This window comes from Erinaceus europaeus, chromosome X (genome assembly GCF_950295315.1).
Source record: "Erinaceus europaeus chromosome X, mEriEur2.1, whole genome shotgun sequence".
Classification (NCBI taxonomy): domain Eukaryota; kingdom Metazoa; phylum Chordata; class Mammalia; order Eulipotyphla; family Erinaceidae; genus Erinaceus; species Erinaceus europaeus.
In genome coordinates, this window is record NC_080185.1 from 48,696,805 (window position 1) to 48,710,063 (window position 13,259).

The 13,259-nt window shown below is 37.1% G+C and overlaps 1 pseudogene; it reads left to right on the forward strand.

Moving 5' to 3' along the window:
* Positions 1-11,595, forward strand: part of LOC103127442 (E3 ubiquitin-protein ligase RNF138-like) — a 75,887-nt pseudogene extending 64,292 nt beyond the window's left edge.
* The last annotated feature ends 1,664 nt before the right edge of the window (positions 11,596-13,259 follow it).

The window sequence follows — 13,259 nt, forward strand, 5'->3', positions numbered from 1 at the left end:
ATATAATTAAGATAACTTCATCAGAACCTTTCTGTAGTTGAAGAAGACTGATACCTCATTTTTATATGTAGAAAATATTTTTGAAAATCAATTGTATGTCTCAAAGTTTCTCAAAACACAAACTGAATCCTTTTAATATATAGGCTGTGTATTTGATATGCGGACTCTCTCAAAAGCCTAGACCAAGTAGATTAGAAGCATCCAATAGCATAGCTATATACAAGATACTGGATACTGTACAGCAAACCATAACAAAAGGACTTTTCAAAGTTAACCCAATTAACAAATAATGTGATGATAACATTAACTATTGATTGTCTTTTTGAACCCTAAGACAGCAGGAACCTCACATCTCCACTATAGAGCCCCTACTTCCCCCAGTCCTGGAACCCTTGGATAGGGCCCACTTTCCCGTATGCATCTCCCAATCCAAACCAAATAATATTGCATCTGCCGATCACAACCTAACCAACGCAACGATTGCCACCTCAACATGCTTCACCTCAGACTGTGTCCAGAGACTTCACGTGGGGAATGACAACCCTTCAGCTTCATTACTCGGGTGAGACCTTTCCTTTTATAGTACATTCTAATTTCATCTCAGGTAGTTCACTTTCTAACAAAGTCCCATAACCTAGATATACACCAGTTTCTGTGAGAGAGAGCTTATGTGCACACGTATCCATAAACTACTGCAAAATATATACCTGAAAGCAGTAGTACACTAGAGTTTGCAGTGAGTACCTCCCTAACACTTCCTCTCCACTATTCCAAGCTTGGGATCCATGATTGCTCAACAAATTGTTTGGCTTCGTATGTTAACTCTCTTTTCAATCACCAGGTTCCAGATGCCACCAGGATGCTGGCCAGGCTTCCCTGGATTGAAGACCCCACCAATGTGTCCTGGAGCTCAGCTTCCCCAGAGACCCACCCTACTAGGGAAAGAGAGAGGCAGACTGGGAGTATGGACCGACCAGTCAACGCCCATGTTCAGCGGGGAAGCAATTACAGAAGCCAGACCTTCTACCTTCTGCAATCCTCAATGACCCTGGGTCCATGCTCCCAGAGGGCTAGAGAATGGGAAAGCTATCATGGGAGGGGGTGGGTTATGGAGATTGGGTGGTGGGAATTGTGTGGAGTTGTACCCCTCCTACCTTATGTTTTTGTTCATTAATCCTTTCTTAAATAAAAAATTTAAAAAAAAGAAAAGAAAAGAAAATATTTTTATTGCATGGTTTAAGATAACTATTCTATGAGTTAACTAACGCTGCTCAAAATAAATAATACCAAAAAGTCTTAACTCAGCATGGCTAAGTTGTAAGTCTGTACTTCATCATCAACATTTTTAAATGCTGCATTCTATTAGCGTTAGCCTTCGCTTGAAAGACCTCAAAATGGTAATTTGGGGGCAAGAGAATATGTGTTTTGTGATTATTTATTTTTTTATTTATTAGTGATTTAGTAATGACTGACAAGACTGGGATAAGAGGGGTGTAATACCATACAAATTCCCACCACTAGAGTTATGCCTCCCATCCTGTCCCACTAGTTGTTTCCCTATTTTTTATCCCTCTGGGAGTATGGACCAAAGATATTTCTGGTGAACAGACAGTGGAAGTTCTGGCTTCTGTGCTTGCTTCTCCACTGGACATGGGCTCATTGACAGGTCGATCCATATCCCCAACCTGTTTCTATAAGTCCTTTGTGGGATAGGGCTCTGGGGAGGTGGGGTTCCAGGGCATATTGGTGCAGTCATCTTCCCAGAGATGTCAGGTTTGGGTCATGGTAGCATCTGCAATTTGGTGGCACCCGCTTCACTTGTCTTTCCCAGGACCTCTTGCTAATTAATTTATAGTTGAGCTATAATATTTCACCATGGCTCTTTTTTGGCCAATCTTCCATAGTTTATCTCCTACTGGCCTGGAAATCTTGCTTTCACCCAGAATTCCCAGGTCCAAATCAGTCTTTTCATGGACAGTCAGCCAGGTGCTGCCTTCAAGTCCTGATAATTGCCTCTTGACAGTGTTCTATATACTAATTATTATGACTTACTTAGAATCTCAGTACTTTTACATTAATCAGCTAGTGTTAAATTGAATTTTGGAATTCCTATGTGAGAAGACCATCACATATTCTAGTGAATGTTAGGAACATGAAAAAATTAAAATCATAATGAAATGTATGTCAGTGCCCAGTGCTGGTTCACCTGTTTGAGTGCACATTACAGTGCTTAAGGACCTGAGTTCAAATCCCCCCCTGCACCCTCAGTCCTCACCTGCAGTAGGGAAGTTTCATATGTGGTAAAGCAGTGTTGTAGCTCTCTTTCTCTCCATCTCTCTCTCTCTCTCTGTCTCCTCTTTTTCTCATATTGAATATATATTTTTACATTTTTATTGGAGGGATTAATGGTTTACTATTAGAGCCTGGCCCTCACTGAACTGAAGAAATCCTGAGCACTGTGCTTTTTCACCTTTCTCTCTGTTGGTCTCTAATTAAATATTTAAATTATAGTGGATAATATGTACACAGCATATTTATAGATTCCTCAAATAACTAACATACACATTTGATTAAAAAATCTTTATTCTTGGGAGGCATGTAGTAGTGTAGTGGGTTAAGCGCACATGGTGCAAAGTGAAAGGACCCGTATAAGGATCCCGGTTCAAGCCCCCAGCTCCCCATCTGCAGGGAGGTTGCTTCACAAGTGATGAAGCAAGTCTGCAGGTGTCTATCTTTCTTATCCCTCTCTGTTTTACCTCCTTTCTTCACTTCTTTCTGTCCTATTCAACAACAACAATGTCAATAACAACAACAATAATAACCACGACAACGATAAAAATTATTTATACTTTAAACTAGTATCCCAGAATTTCAAATAGTGCCTGTAGACGGAAATTGGCACTATGGGGACCAGATGCTGGTAGCCTGGCTTAAGTGTAAATAGTACCAAGCACAAGGGCCAGAGCAAAGATACCATTTTGAACCCCTGGCTCCCCACTTACAGGGGGATCGCTTCACAAATAGTGAAACAGGTCTGTAAGTGTCTCTCTGTCTCTGTATCTCTCTCTCCCTCCTCTCTCAATTTCTTTTTGTCCTATCCAATAAAAATGAAAAATGGCAGCCAGGAGCAGTGGATTTGTAGTGCAGGAACAGAGTCCCAACAAAAACCAGGGAGGGAAAACAGAAAGAAAGAAAAGAAAGAAAGAAAGAAAGAAAGAAAGAAAGGAAGGAAGGAGGAAAGAAAGAAAAAAAGAAAGAAAGAAATTGACACTGTAATTACCTAAATACAAAGAAAGAAGAGAATAATAAATCTTAGATATTTCAGTTTTTCTATTGCTTAGTGTTTAATCTACTACAAAGTACTAAGGTAGTACATTTCAAGGTACTAAACTGAATATAACAACAAAAGTATCTCTGAAATTTTAGGAAAAGGTGTATGACAAAGATTTTTTAAAATTAATTAATTTATAAAATAAAAAGTACCAACAAGACCATAGGACTAGAGGTGTACAATTCCACAGAATTTTCACCACCAGCGTTCCATATCCCACCCCCTCTCTTCAAAGCTTTCTCATTCTTTATCCCTCTGGGAGCATGGACCCAGGGTCTTTATGGGGTGCAGAAGGTGGAAGGTCAGGTTAATATAATTGCTTCTCCCCTGAACATGGGTGTTGGCATGTCAATCCATACTCCCAGCCTGTCCCTGTCTTTCCCTATTGGGGTAGGGCTCTGTAGAGATGGGGGTCCAGGGTACATAATGTGAGGTCTTCTGCCCAGAGAAGTCAGGTTGACATCATGGTAGCATCTGCAACTTAGTGGCTGCAAAAGCATTAATATCTGAAACAGAACAAATTGTTAAGTAATCAGGAAACTAAAGGTAAGAATATAGCAGGTGAGTTTTTGGAATCTACATTTTGGAAAAATCTAGTAGGTCCATTTTAGGTATAAACCAAGAAGCCCATGACTTCACTAATTTTTGCCTGAGCACAACAGCTAGTATGCAGGTTGGTCAAAGGTACTGTCTGAGGAGATGGTGCAAGAGTTGGAACTAGGACTAGAAAGATGGATCATGTCAGAGAGTTTCTCACAAATATGGGAAAAGCATATAAGTATTTATTTATTTATTTGGTCTTTCTACTTGCTTGCTGTTTTGGGTCACGACAAACTATTGTGCACTTTTGCTTTAAAGTGTAGCATCTGGAACCTGGTGACTGAAAGTAGAGTTAACATATAAAGCCAAACAAATTGTTGGCTAATCATGAACCTACTCATGACAGCAGAATGTGAGCTCATATCTACAGGGATGTAGAGGTCATGTAGGCTTCTAAGCTGAATATGGGTCCGAGATCAGATCAAATCGATGGGGTTTACAGTCAAAAACATTTATACACCTTTCCCATATTTGGAAGCTACTCTCTTCCATTTCCAGCCATGACATCATCTCCCTAGATAATAACTTGGTTCCACCTGCATATCTTATATCAGGCTCAGAAAAAAAAACACTAATATAGTCATGGGCCCTTTGGAATATAACTAAAATAGACCTACTAGCTATCTATAAAATGGAGACCCCCCAAACCTTCATCTGATCTGCATTATGTAAACAAGTTCTTAAGTGAATTTGGTTTACTTTGAACATCCCATGACCAGGATTTGCTATATCATACAAGACCTTACCATAATTATGCCATTTAATGTTACTTTCATATATGGTGACACAAGCATTTGCTTCTGATCTCCTTGGTCTAAGACTATAGTTGACTTAATATTTAAATTAAACATTCATTACTAGAAATGTATTAAAAATTTGAGCCCACTGTAAAAATTCAGTCAGGTTCCTAATTTGAAACCATATATGCTTGGATTGGAGGAATATATACTAGGGTCTGTGCATAAAAACATTTGGGGATTTCAATCTGTTTCCACTTTCACATATTTATTAAATAGTGATTTATATTATTATAAGTTAATAGGAAATTATATTAACATTGTTTTCACCACCAAAGATCTGTGTCTCCAACCACCCCCTCATAGTGAAGCTAAAAATCTACCCTCTCCCCTCACCCATAGATTTTACTTTGGTGGAATACTCCAAACTCAGTCAAATTCTACTTTGTTTTTCCCTGTTTTTCTTTCTAAATTTCTGTTTATGAGTGGGGTCATCCTATATTCATCTTTCTCTTTCTGACTGATCTTATTAACATGATTCCTTCCAGCTCCATTAAGATGGGTAGGAGAAGGTGGGTTCACTACTCTTAATAGCTGACTAGTATTCCATTGAGTATATATACCACAACAACATCAGCCATTCATCTGTTGTTGGGCACCTGGGTTATTTCCAGGTTTTGGTTATTATGAATTGTGCAGCAATGAACACAAGTGTATTTATATATTTTTGGATGTGTGTAATTTAGTCCTTAGGACATATGTGTAGAAGAGGAATTATTGGGTCATATGTAAGGTCCATTTCTAGCCTTGTGAGGGTTCTCCAGGCTGCTCTTCACAGGAGTTGGACCAATTTATATTCCCACCAGCAGTGCAGGAGGGTTTCTTTGTACCCATAACCTCTCCAGCATTTGTTGCTACTGTTGTTTTTGATATATGTCATTCTCACAGAGGTGAGATGGTATCTCATTGTTTTTATTTGCATTTCTCTGAAAATCAGTGACCTGGAACAATTTGTTATATGTTTGCTGGCCTTTTGTATCTCTTCTGTAGTGAATAGTCTGTTCATATGATCTCCCTACTTTTGGATTGGGTCATTTGCTTCTCTAATGCTAAATTAGGTGAGTTCTTTATATATTTTGGTTATTAGCCTCTTGTCTGATGTAAGGAATGAGAACATTTTCTCCAATTCTGTGAGGAGTCTCTTTGTTTGGGTGATCATTTTTTTGCTGTGCAGAAACTTGTTGTATGCTCTCCCCCTGCCAAGAAAATTGGTTCAGTCCTGCTAGTTTTCACGGGCCCGCTTGTCCCCGCCCCAAGGAACCCCGAGAGAGTTCCAGAGTTCCAGAGTTTGAGAGTGCTTGGCGCCGCTGCGGGGGAAGGAGGCAGGAGAGTTCTGTTTGGTGATTAGTTTGTCTTAGTTTATAAATCGTTGTTCCTGAATAAAGAAATACAGCTTCCCTGCTCAGCTGTGTGTCCTCGAATCTCTGTTACCCGCCTGTGAAGCTAGCCCGGCCAGCTGTAGCCTCCGAATTTTAACAACAAACTTTTTAATTTGATGAAGTTCCATTGATTTGTTTTTGTTTTGTCTTCCTTGCAATTGGATTTGCATAATCAAAGATGCAAGTTTAAGTGGGAGAGTGTTCCACCTATATTTTCCTCTAAGTATTCGATAGCTTCTGGTCTAACATCCATGTTCTTGATCCATTTGGAGTTGAATTTTGATTATGGTTAGCTAAAGTGGTTCAGTTTCATTTTTCTGGACATTTCAACTCAGTTTTCCTAGCACCATTAGTTGAAGAGTGCCTCCTTCCTCCATTTAATACTTTGGGACCCCTTATTAAAAATCATATGTCCGTAGTTGTGGGGTTTATTTCTGGGCTTTCGTTTCTGTTACATTGGTCTGTGTACCTATTTTTGTTCTAGTACTAGGCTGTTTTGATTATGATGGCTTCATAATATAGTTTGAGATCTGGGAACATGATGCCTCCATTTCCGTTTCATTTTATTATCATTGTTTTGGCAACTCTAGGTGTTTTTTGGTTCCATATAAATGATTGTTATTTTTTTTCTATTCTCTTAAAGAAATTTGGTGGGACTTTGAAGGGTATCATATTAAATTTGTATATGGCTCTGGGTAGAATATTAATTTTGATGATATTGATTCTTCCAATCCATGAGCATGCAATATCTTTCTATTTCTCTGTATCATTTTCTATCTCCTTGAATAGCACTCATAGTTTTCAGTATACAAGCTTTCACTTATTTGGTTAGGTTTATTCCTAGATAATTTATTCATTTTGGTACTATAGTGAATGGGAGTGCTTTCTGACTATCTTCCTCTTCTGACTTAGTGTTTGTGTAAAGAAATGCCAATAATTTTTGTACATTGATTTTGTAGCCTGATACCTTGCTATATTGCTTTATTCATTTTCTTTAGTTTTTTTCCTATATATACTCTCATATCATCTGCAGAGTAAAAGTTTGACTCTTCCCTTCCAATCTGTATTTCTATAATTCCATTCTCTTGTCTGATTTCTATGACAAGAACTTCCAATACTACGTTGAAGAGTAATGGTGACAGTGGACAGCCCTGTCTAGTCCCTGATCTGAGGGGGGATGCTTTTAGCTTCTGCCCACTGAGTATGATGCTGGCTTTAGAGTTGTTGTATATGTATGGAATCCACTATCTTGAGGGATTTTCCATATATTTCCATTTTTGTAGTAATGGGTGTTGGATTTTGTCAAAGGCTTCCTCTGCATCTACTGAGATAAACATGTGGTTTTTGGTCTTGCTTTTATTGATGTGGTGAATGGCATTGATTGACTTACGTATATTGAACCAGTCTTGCATTCCTGGAATAAATTCCACTTAGTCATTATGAACAATCCTTTTCATATACTGCTGTATCTGGTTGGCTAGGATTTTATTCAGTATTTTAGCATCTATGTTCATCAGAGATATTGGTCTGTAGTTTTCCTTTTTTGTTTCTTTTCTTTTTTAAATATTTATTCATTTATTTATTCCCTTTTGTTGCCCTTGTTGTTTTATTGTTGTAGTTGTTGATCTCGTTGTTGTTGGATAGGACAGAGAGAAATGTAGATAGGAGGGGAAGACAAAGAAGGGGAGAAAAATATAGACACCTGCAGTCCTGTTTCACCGCTTGTGAAGTGATTCCCCTGCAGGTGGGGAGCCGGGGGCTCGAACCAGGATCCTTACACTGGTCCTTGTGCTTAGCGCCACCTGCGCTTAACCCGCTGTGCTACAGCCCGACTCCCTAGTTTTCCTTTTTTGTTGTGTCCCTATCTTCTTTTGGTATCAGGATGATGTTAGCTTCATAGAAGGTGCAAAGGAGAGTTCCTGTGTCTTCAATTTTTTGGATGAGCTTTGAAAATACAGATATTAACTGGTTCCTGAAGGTTTTGTAGAATTAATTTGTAAAGCCTTCTGTTCCTGAACTTTTGTTGTTGGGAAGGTTATTAATAACTGTTTCCATTTCTTTGTCTGTGTTTGGCCCATATAGGTTCTGTGGTTCATCCTGGTTCAATTTTGGAAGGCTATAGGTTTCTAGGAATTCTTCTATTTCTTCCAGGCTCTGTAGCTTGGTGGTATATAGCTGTTCATACAGAATTCTCATGATTTTTTGAATTTCTGTGGTGTCTGTTGTGATATCTTCTCTATCACTTAGTTATTTTTTTTAGTCATCTCCCATTTATTTATTTATTTATTTATCTATGTGTCTGGCTAAGGGTGTTTCAATTTTGTTTGTTTTCAAAGAACCAACATTTGACTTCATTAGTCTTTTGTATGGTTCTCTTATTTTCAATGTTATTTATTTCTGCCCTAATTTCAGTGATTTCAGTACTCCTGGCTGATTTAGAGTTCCTTTTTTTTCTCTTCTTCTAAGTATGACAATGTTTTAAAGGTAATCATCTTGGAAATTTTGTCCATTCATTATACCTGAAGAATTCAAATATTTTCAGGAAAAACGATAGAAAAATAATTTCATGTTACATAATTATGAAAGACCTTTTGAACAGCCCTTTTAATAATGTAATATTTATTATAACCTCTTCAAAGTAGGGTTTTTTACTTAAACATATGATCGTATATAATGAGGGGACACAGAACTTTTATGGGAATGTGGTGACATCCATGAACCAAGGATAAGTATGAAAATATCCTAAAATATGATAATTCTGTAAAATAGTGTTACATCACTAGAAAAACTAAAATAAACATTGCTTTATTATGAAAATCACATTAATGCAACATAGTATCCTTGCTGGATGGAGTAATGTCACATTTAGTATGTGTAAAGCTACTCTAATAAGCTCTCTATCCCCAAATATTGTCTTTCTTTTTTTTTTGTTTTTTTGGTATGTTGTCTGAATTTCTTTCAACCCAGGATATAATGAATTAATTATGTCATGTATATTCTGACATTATTGCTTCATGGTTGATAGTTAACATGAAAGACTCCTTATTTGCACATATGCAAATATATATATTTCTTACATCTTTTCACTCCCTTCTATAGGAACCTGCTATGTAGAAAATGCATATTTAACTAGCCATATCTATAAATTATTCCTGTGTTCTGGTGCAAAGGAATGCTAACTAGAGTCTGTCACATAGAGAGGCATTATTAAAGATGTTATCTAAAAATATTGCAAAGAACAAGAACAGAAAGCTCTGGTCATTCATACTGACTGTACAGATCTTTAACATCAGCCAGAAAACTGCATGGCAGGACATTTATGCTAGCCAGATAGAGATAGAACTAGATTCCTCCTCCACTAATCTACTATATATAAAAAAAAAAACTGAAAAAAATGAAAGGAAGATTTCTTTCTTTTCTTTTCTTTCTTTTTTTTTTTTTTTTAAAGACATGAGTCGTTTTTCTTCTCTGGCTTTATCAGCACCTAATATCATTTTGTTGCACCAAACTTTCCTCTTGAGTAATTGGCCATTCAAGCAGTGAGCATGTAACTTTGTCTTTTTTGTGCTTCTTACTATTGGATAACTGTGAACATTGCATAAACTAGTCTAATATTATTGAAAAAATCTAATTAGAGACACACATACATCCTCATTTGTACACGCAAAGTAAAGTTAATAAGCAATTTAATTCAGCTCCTCAGTTGATCAGTACAAAAAAATTAACTAAATATCAATTACTTTCTTTTCCTATTTTTAAATTTATTTTATAAGTGATTTAATGAAGATCAACAAGATTGTGGGATGAGAGGTGTGTAATTCCATACAATTCCCACCACCAGAATTCTGTATCCCATCCCCTCTAATAGATGTTTCCCTATTTATACCTCTGAGAGTATGGACCAAAGGTCTTTTTGAGGTACAAAAGGTAGAAGGTGAGGCTTTTATAATTGCTTCTCCACTTGGCATGGGCACTGACAAGTTAACACACACCCCCAGTTTATTTCTATCTTTCCTTAGTAGGGAAGGCCTCTTGGGTTGTAGGGTTCCAGCACACATCGGTGAGGTCATCGTGCCCAAGAAAGTCAGGTTGGCCCCATGGTAGCATCTGTGACTTGGTGGCTGAAAAGCATTAAGATATAGAGTAGAGGAGCCAGGTGGGGCTGCTGCTGTCGTCGCTGCTGCCGTCGTCGCTGCTGCTTTGGCCACAGCTGCCGCTTAAGTCCTGATTCCTTCTCCTCCTTCATGGAGAGGAGCTTTCTAAGGCCATGTTCTACACCCATGATTTCTACTGCCCCGTGTGTCAAGAGGTGCTCAAAACGCCAGTGCAGTTTGTGGCTTGTCAGCACGTATTAAATTCTATCACAAGAGACATCATTACAAATCTTGTAAGAAGTATCAAGATGAATATGGTGTTTCCTCTATCATTCCAAACTTTCAGATCTCTCAAGATTCAACAGGTAACAGTAATAGGAGTGAAACCTCTACATCAGATAACACAGAAATTTACCAAGAGAGCACAAGTTCTGGGCATCCCACCTTTAAGTGTCCCTTACGTAAAGAGTCAAATTTTACCAGACAGCGCTTACTGGATCACAGTAACACTAACCACCTATTTCAGATAGTACCTGTGATGTGTCTGTCCTATTTGTGTGTCTCTTCCTTGGGGAGATCTGAGCCAGATCACTAGAAATTTCGTTAGTCATCTAAATCAAAGACATCAGTTTGATTATGGAGAATTTGTGGATCTTCAACTAGATGAGGAAACCCAGTATCAAACTGTCGTTGAAGAATCTTTTCAAGTAAACATTTGAAGACTCGTAGACCTGTCTTCGTACCTACAAGTGCCATCTCTAAGGGAAAACTACATCAAGCCGCTGTGGTTTCAGTAACTTGATTTGCATATTAACAAACGTAATTTAGTCTGTTGTTTTAGTTTTTAATTGAAAAACAAGGGTGGGCCATCGAAAAGCTACATCATCTTGATAAGTTAAGTTAAACAGTCTTTGAAAGCATTGAGAGGATTGTTTTTCATTGATGTCATAGTGACAAGGGAGGCTGTGTTGTACATTATCTTTTATAAGGCATAGTCCTAGTTTTATTCTTACTTTGCACTTGGAATTTGGTGCAGTTCTTCCCATTGCTGTTTGTACACAGTTAACACACAGGAACAAATTATGAAAGGTGTGATTGCTATTAATTTAAGAAATCTGAGCCAGTTACTAGAGTTATAGAATGGAGACTTCAAGTGTTAAATGACACAATCCAAAGGAAACATTGAAAATACAGATGCTAGCTGAGTAATTCAACTGTAAAAATTGCTTTTATACAATGTTTAGTATTTTTGAAGACCAGTGAAATTTTGTTAGTAGTCTCAAGTTGAAAGCTTATTGTAAAGATAATTCTTTTTGGCTATTAGAAGGAAATGTTAAAAGTGTCTCTGGTGGACAGTTGATAACTTCAGATTTTTGGGGGGAATAGTAAGTCAAATTATATCACACTCAGTCTCAGAATTTTCAATAGCTAGCATTTCTGATTTGTTAAAAATGAACTTTTCTTAGAATGAAAATTTCAGTGGGTGATAATCTACATACCTATTTAGACGAGCATTTTGACTTCAACTTGGTTGAGTGATTCATTCAGACTTAAAGATATTTATATAGATGCCCACATACCTTTGTATGTGTGTATATACATGCCCATGTATAATGCAGTTTGCTGGGTTATATACAGAATTTCTACTGTATTTATAAAATGAATAAGCAATATGAACTGAAATGTTTATCTGATTTAAGTTTCTGTACATAACATTTTTTTAAAAAGTCAAATGCTAAATAACTGGCTGCTATTACACCTTTAAAATTGAGTTTACACAGTTACTTGTTTATATGGTGCTTGTTATTCTCAAAGATAATGGGATTATTTCATAGTGGAATAGTTTCTACCAGCCACCCTGTTTCTCTGCTGTTTAGTCAAAACTGGGTTCTTAGTTTTCATTGAAAATTATAAAAATAACTTGTACTAGATGGCCCAAATCACAGAATAAAGAGGTAAAGAGTGGATTAACTGATATTCCATTACTATATGCATGGTTTATACTTTCCTTAATATACCTAAGAACAAAAGAAAATCTCAAGTAATTTGCTGCTAATATATACATATATTGTATAAAAAAGATATAGTGTGATTTTGTTAAAACCCCTGTTGACTTTTCTATAGTGAACATATTTTAACTTGATTTAATAAAAAGGTTAATTTTTGAAAAAAAAAAAGATATAGAGTAGAACAAATTGTTTAATAACCAGTAACCTAAAGGTAAGAGTATAGCAGATAAGTTTTGGAGTCTTCATGTTAGAAGAAACTTGGAAGCATATTTCAGCTATATTCCTGTGTGCCAGTGAACTTTACCAGTTTTTCCTTTGACCGGATAACTAATGTATAGGTGGACTAAAATTATTGTCTAGGAGGACTGTGCCAGACTTGGGAACTGGACCAGAAAGCTGGATCAGGGCAGAGAGCGGCAACCAAATATGGGACGAATATATATATATATATATACTGTTAAATATAAACCTCATAAATCTGAACCGGGTATCATGTCTATTTGTATATAGCACGGGAGCCTGTCTAACCTCTGCATCTCTGTCAATCTGAAGTCACATTCCATGGTTATAGCTAGGAATATTTTAAGCTGAACTCATATCAGAATCAGTCTTCCTTGAGTGGCAGAGTATGTTGACCCAACCTCCATTCAGAGAGTGGAAAATTTCTATGCTGTTATTTTACATTGAGGTCAAGGTCTTGTAGAGTCCCATAAGAGGGTTATTATGTTGTTCTTCTTGGAGATGACCAGTGATGGTAGATAGAGGGCTATGTCTAGGCCCATCATATCTATATGGGAATCCCAGGATTCCATGACTAAAGTCCTGAATGATGGGGTCACCTGGTAGTGACCAAAAGAGCCATTATTAAACTTTACCTGTCTCTTGTCATTATCCAGATTTTGTAGTCCTTACTTTCTCTGACAGGGTTAGGCTTAAAGTGATTGAGGGGCTTTAAATGGGAAATAGGTAACCAGAGTATCTAGGTCTAAATATATAATTTTTGATTGAGTACTTTACAGTGTTCTATTTAGGTCTTTCTGCTTGTTCAC